Consider the following 7,246-nt stretch of genomic DNA (forward strand, 5'->3'; position numbering starts at 1 on the left):
TGATAAGTCACGTTTGGTCAACAGAATTGGTTTTGATGTGCTTCAACCTGAGCAGAACATGTAGAAATCACATTCTGGGCCTAAGCAGGAGCAAGCAAGACCATCTCTTTAGACACGAAAAATATTTTAAGGGAATTTTTGAAAATACTAAAGAGGAGTATGTCCTTAGAGCAAGGAGACTAAACTCCTCTTAATCTGCACTGCAGATTATCAATTGGTGTACTCTGGGGCAAAATATTAACAGATCACATTGTGAAATACCCTAACTTCAGCTTCTTCACAGTGGGAGTTTTGAAGGCAGAACAGCCCTACATTGGGGCATCATCCTAAAAGTTTTGAGAAGGGAAATGGCATCTAATGGACAGGTATGTGACTATCAAATTAATCCTCAAGCAAGGAAAATACTTTGTCATTTGGCAGAAGTTTCAGAATGTTGATGAAGACAGAAACACCACACACAAGCAATCCTGGGTAAAATTTAACCTGAGTTATGCTGTCATTGGCTTTTGGTCAGTGAGTTAATGTCACCTCCTGTCTAGTATTCAGTAACACTTCATGGACTAATAGTAAACTGACAAGTAATTAAAACACTTTTCTAATAATTAAGTGTGAATGTCCCATGGGAGAGATATTTTATGGATGGCTGGATACAAAAGCCAGGAGATCTCTTTTTCTAAACAACAAGTCAATATTTTTACTTCCTACAAAAGCTATTCCTTCCTGGTCATTTCCATGGAATTATGCTCTGAAGATTTCATATAGTGGACTCTTATTCAAAAATTTCCCTACCAAGTAGTTCACTAAATCAAGGACTTTGATTACCCAAGAAAATAAGGGAGAGAGCATACAAATTCTTTTCTTACATGCATCAGGATTGAGCCTGTTGCTTCATGGCTGTGGATACTCATCAAGTGTGGACACTCCCTTCTGTGCTTTATACCTTCACAGACAGGAGGAATAAAGCTAGACTGTTTCCCAACTGACTAATGTAGATAGCAACCACTCCAAATATGGAAGAGATTCACTATGCCAACCCACTTCCTGGTATTACCAAGCATTGAAACTTGCACTTGACCTTCGTGAAACTTTTAAGGGATTGTGTATCTAGACTTGCCTTCCCATCCTCACCTTCTTCTAGGCACTGGGCAAAAACTCATACTAACCCACATTTTATCACCACCATTGTAATGGGGCTCCACTGCATGTTGAACACCTCCTTTGTGGTAAGTGCAAAGACTATTATACTCATCATATAGGGTACAAAGTGACCCATTGTGAAAATTAGGTCATACGTGCTATATCTATGTTGTAAATATTATTGTTTTTAGACAAGAATAATTATTTTCTTCCTGGCATATGTAAGTCTTTCAGAAAGCTTTGATCAGTCATTGTTGGGTTTCTCTCAAGATTGTCTGAGCTTCCAACAGTTTCACATCTTCAACTATTTCCTAGTACCATCATGCCCAGAGACTTTCCTCTTTACACCACAGAATTCTCTTTTCCCTGCTCCCTACCCCTGACACCTTCAGCCTCCATGCCCCATCATATAATAGCATGAAGCCAGTAATATCATGTAGGCCCATACTTCCAGACTCGTGCTCCATATAGTCTTTGTGAGGAATTCCCTTCTTTTTACTCTGTTTTCTCATGAAAAACTGACTCCTAATCTTTCTTAGCATCATGAAAGTGTAGGCTTCATTCAGAGGTAGGGGAAGGTTGTGAACCTTATTCAGGCTACTAAAACTTGAGCTGTGTGTGTGTGTGTGTGTGTGTGTGTGTGTGTCTCAAAGGGAATAAAACCATGGTTCTCTACCACTAAGCTACTAAGTTGCTAAGTTTCTACTAAGCTGCTACTAAGTCTCACTAAGTTGCTAAGGCTAGCCTTGAACTTGTGATTCTCCTGTCTCAGCCTCCCCAGTCTCTGGGATTATAGGCATACACAATTGCTCCCAGCCAGGCTAGTAATAATTGTCATCTTATGATATTTATTTGGGATCTTATGTGTTGCATTTTTATTGTTGATTACCTTGTTTGGTTTATGGTTAAAGTTACTTTATAACAATTATGAGTTTGTAGGTTTTCTCAAAATATTTGCTTTTTAAAAAATATCCTACCTTAAATCTTTAGGCGCCACATCATGTCATAAGTACACAAGAATTTTGTATTTGTCTTATCTTATATAAATGCTTTCTCACTGGGTGAGCCTTTAGGTTGTTTGGGTTTAGAAAGAAAGACTGTGATTTTCTCTCCTTTGGGAATGTCTCTTCTTCTCACTCTGCTTGCTCTGCTTGGGTCCTGTGTGCTAACTGCACACTTAGGGGACAAATGCAAATCAGTACTTTAAGGGCTATAGATTTCATATGGAGAACTCCACATATGTTTCCCATTTTTCTCTCTTTTCTGCCACATATTTGTGCTGAATTGTTTTATTGGTAATGGGGGAGATGCCAGAATATTTACAGGATCATGGTCATGGGAGTATGCTGCTATTTGGACTATGTCTGGATAATGCCAGTGTAATCAATCAAAATGGAAACATTTGTTCAAATAAGCACTTTCTAGGTGATCAGCATAATGCTTATAGTTTTGAGTATTTAACCAAACTTAGTCACTTTGATGTGATTCAGAAAAAACTTAGCAGAGTCCTTTGTGAACACTTCTCTTCTTAAAAATGAAGAAATGTAATTACATGAAATTCGAACTCCTCTTTTGAAAATAAGGAACTCTGCCACTCAGAGTCCAAAAGGGACATGGACACTATGCTGAACCATGTTGTGGCTGGTCTTCCTCCGATATAAATTGATTTCAATTTAATCTTATTTATTTGGGGGCACATTTGGGAATAAAATGAAAACTGGGAACTCTCCCAGTGGATAAATAGACACACGGAATTCACAAAGCACTTCAGGAAGTTTCCAGACTCCTTAAAAATGATTTTTGTACTTTATAGAGGTTTATTAAGAATTCTAAGGACCAATGGCCTTTAAGGTCTTGCTCAGCTTAAAATGTTGATTTTGTGAATTTTTCTTTTGTAGTTTTGATGGACGCATACATATCCAACTGTTCCTTCCAAACAAACTCCTCTGGTGCATCTTACACGGGAGTTGTGGATGTATCAAAGCCTCATGCTTTATTGCCAGCCTAGTGAAGCTTCTGCATTTATTGGCTTCTATCAGTGAGGGAGACTCTTAAAAGAATTGAGATATATGACAATCAAGACCTGGTTCTTTCTCACCACCATTCAGGAGTGACTGACAAGCACCACCTTCTGGAGAAAATGTGAAGTTAGTGTCAAAGTTGATGATCTCTGACACTACTGTGCTTTTCACAGGTACCCAGAGTTGAAGCTCCCTCTGATTCCAGCACCAGTCTAACCCCATGTTCCTGAAGCAGTTTCTTTACCTTTATTCTAACCAGAGTGATCTACCTTTTGCCTCAATGAAGATACAAAGCAGTGTAAGTTGGAAAATCAATTTATGTTAATCAAAAATTTCTACTTTTCACTGAAATTTCATGGTAGCAAAACTCATATCATTTGAAAGTACTGGGAGGTAGTTTGTATTAAAAGTTATGTGTCTAGTTGGGTGTGATGGTGCACACCTGTATTCCCAGCTACTGGGGAGGCTGAGGCAGGAGGATCGTTTAGGCTCAGAAGTTCAAGACCAGCATGGGCAACATGGGTGACCCAACTCAAAGCAATTAATCAATTAAATAAAAACTGTCTATCGAGTGACTTAAATATGATTTGTCATTAGAATGTTGGTGAAGTATTTTAATTATTTAAAAGAGATAGGGAATCTATTAAGAAAATAACAAGTGATCTTAGAAGTAATAAGGATTAATAAGAATAATGCTCTGTTGTACACTCATACATAATTAAGCAGCAAAAGAGTAGTTTAAATGATTTATTTTATTTAATTAATTTATTTTTTAATATTTGTTTTTTAGTTGGGCACAATATCATCTTTATTTTTTATTTATTTTTATGTGGTGCTGAGGATCAAACACAGGGCCTTGCATGTGCTAGGTGAGCGCTCTACCGCTGAGCCACAACCCAAGCCCTAAATGATTTATTTTAAACATACAAAATATATGCACGTATACTTGCATTATGATAATTAGTTAAATTAGCTTTATTCGTGGGTCTGGTAACTTTCCATACATGCTTTGTATTTAATTGTAAACTCCTAATTTTTTAAACACGTAATTGTCAGAACATTGAACTATTTGTGATTGTATTCTTTATGACTCAAAAAATCTTAGATTTTTTTTTTTTGTTATGATTTTTATAGAAACTCTTTTTTCTCTCCGATTTTTTCTTGTGTTCCACTGGTATCAAACCAATGCTGATTTGAAGCTATTTGCCCTGCAGGGATTACTAAGAGTGTCAAGTTCTATAAATGTTTGCTTCATTGCCAAAATTAAAGATCCCCCCAACCAATCTACATCTTTTTTGTTTTATTTTGTTTTTAATCAAAGAGGCAAGAATGACTTTGTGTCTTGAGAAATGATTCCTTTCTTCACAATAAAGCAAATATACAACACAGCTTAGAAAATGTTTGAGGATTGAGTCAGATAATGGAAAATTCCTTTAGACCCATCATATCCTAGAGCCGGGTTGGTCTCCTAGGGAGATAAATTGAGTACAATGAGGTTTGCTGCGGGGGAGTTGCAGAAATGGACCTTTGGAAATAGACTTTAAACCTATTAATATATTTCTCCTGGCATTTTTAATAAAAAGTAGGCATTGATTGTTTACTCCCAGACAAAATTTCTATAACCTACCTAAAATCCCTGCCTGCCAAGTGCTTTGTGCCTCTCAAGGGACTATTAGTCATTCTGTAGAGTTATATTTATTTTCTTAAACTTACTTTCCAGATGGACAATATGTATCATTTCATTAAAGCCAAATGTGGTTTATGAAATTTGAGAATCATAATTAATCATGCCAGGGAGAGCACCTGAGTGAGGCAGACAGAGAACATTCTCAGGAAAATAAATCATAAGCTTAAAGCAGCTCCCCTATTTGTGGTACTTACTACTTTCCAGGTACTGTTTATATATGGATGTATCTTAACTACAATCTTGCAAATGGAGAGATGAAGCCCTGGGAGATAGCAGATAGTGGGAGCTGGGAGTTGAAGTTAAGTCTGCCTGATCCTGAGTCCCTGTGCCTTCCACCCTGCAATTCTGCCTCTGGAAGTGGACAAACTGGGAAGCCAACTCCATTATACAGGTTCTCTGGAACAGGTCATTGAAACTGAAGAATTATTAAAATTTTACACAGTCCACTCATGAATAATATTTTATCTTTAAATACAAACCTTATTGGTAGCTGACAGATGACTTTTGCTCAGAATTACTTGTCAACCACCTCAGATGTTTTCTTCAGCTGAATAATCATTACCACAAATACACATGACAATATAGCCTATCATCCTTTAAAAGCACATTTAGAAACACATTTTTTAAAAGTATGGCAACGACAAGAAAAGAATCCTAAATACAGCTGAGCTGCCAGTCTCATGTATAGACAATGAAAACCACAAGGTGGAGGCTGATAAATAAATCCAAGACAGAGCACTGATTCTAGACAATCATCACAATGATAGAAATACTTCCAAAAATTTTCATAGAATAGAAAAAAAAATAAATATGTTGGGGATGTAAATCTCAGCAAAAGGAAATCTCCGCCATGCTTTTATCATCAGTGCCCCTGGGAGAAGTGTCGATAATTATCTCAGCAAATTTTGGAGGTTATATCATTTTAAACTAGGGATTGGGCCCAAGAGGAGGAAATGAGCAGCATACCAACATCGGGGCCAGCCAGGGTGCCCCTGAGAAGCAGATGTAAACACAGACAGTTGTTCAAATTTGTCAGCAGAATCTCTCAACCCTTCAGCCAGTAGTTAGAGTGTAGAAAATAACCAGAAATCCTTTTCTATAAACAAAGGGAATTGCAAAAGGTATGGGGAACTAACATCCAGGTTTTGAAACTGCTGAGAAAGGAGGGGATGTTCTATGCTGAATTCTCACAGAACAAAGACACGTGACAGACTTGCAGCACCCCGAGTGCTACAGTTTGGCCAGGTGCAATGCTCCCTCTTGAGATGGGATTTGGGGCCAGGACCAAACAGACTGAAGGGATGGCCTGTGTAATTAATGGGAGTCGATGGTAGAATTGTTCACACAGTTCATCACACACAATGAAGAAATTTACTAAAATGCCCTAGAAACAACCTGTGAAGTCTTAGTGTGTCTGTTTTCAAGTTATAGAACATCACAAGCTAGAAAAAAAAATGTAAATTTTTCAGTGCTGGGGATTGAACTCAGGGCCTTGAATATGCTAAGCAAGAACTCTACCACTTTTAGCCCCAAATGCATTTTTATTGGACTGTATCATGTTGTAATAGTGTGGGTTTGAGTTTCAAAATTCACGGCTCAAAGGCTCCCTTTTATCCTCTTAGGTATTTTGCTTTGGTTCTATTACATGTTTGAAATTGCCAGGATTCCAGCAGAGCCCTGGTTAACTGAGAAAAAGATTAACAAGCCTTTTTACTCATCATTTACAACTCCAAAGAAGGATTCTTTAATAAAGTTAAACACCGGCATTAAAGAGCACTTTAAAAATGTGTTATAAAAATATAACCTTAATAAAACCAGGACTCTCTGTGACCTATCTCAGCATGTGTTAGACACAAAAGAAACACCCACCTGACATCCAGAAGTATTGCAAATCCATTTAAAACAGCAAAGTCAATGGAGATGCAGCAGTAAGGTCTGCCATTCACAACACATAGCAAAACTTCCTCAAAACTCTCTTCCTCCATCTATAGATCTAGTTCACATAGCAGAAGCACTACTCTAAAGAGTTGTCTCCACACACATTCAAACTATTTCCCCTAGGTGAGCCCATGGGGGCTCCTTTCACTTCAATTTCTCTCTCTCTTTTTCATCCTACCTCAGGACCAAAAATAGTAATCAATCTTTATAGCAAAATGATATGTGCCATCTCATGGAAATTAGTCTAGCCTTTTTAGCAATGTCCTTCATTCCAGATTAGGATAGCAAAAGCCAAAGAGTCAAGAGGACCTCTTTCTTCAGTGGCAGGATGAATGTGCATTTACTAGTGATTTTTTTCCTTTGTCATATAAAGAAGACTTAAAAGAATCAAATTCTTAAATAGGTCTTGATACTCTTTTTTCCTATAATCCTTAAATTACCAATTATTACTTCATATATATAT

The 7,246-nt window shown here is 37.3% G+C and overlaps 1 long non-coding RNA gene across 1 annotated transcript in view; it reads left to right on the plus strand.

Moving 5' to 3' along the window:
* Positions 1–260: 260 nt before the first annotated feature.
* LOC125619463 overlaps positions 261–7,246 on the plus strand; it is a 32,737-nt gene continuing 25,751 nt past the window's right edge. The window contains exons 1-2 of the long non-coding RNA XR_007351024.1: positions 261–365; positions 3,332–3,456. This is a non-coding gene — a long non-coding RNA (uncharacterized LOC125619463). The remainder of the gene's footprint in view (positions 366–3,331; positions 3,457–7,246) is intronic.

This window comes from Marmota marmota, unplaced genomic scaffold, assembly GCF_001458135.2.
Source record: "Marmota marmota marmota unplaced genomic scaffold, marMar, whole genome shotgun sequence".
NCBI lineage: Eukaryota > Metazoa > Chordata > Mammalia > Rodentia > Sciuridae > Marmota > Marmota marmota.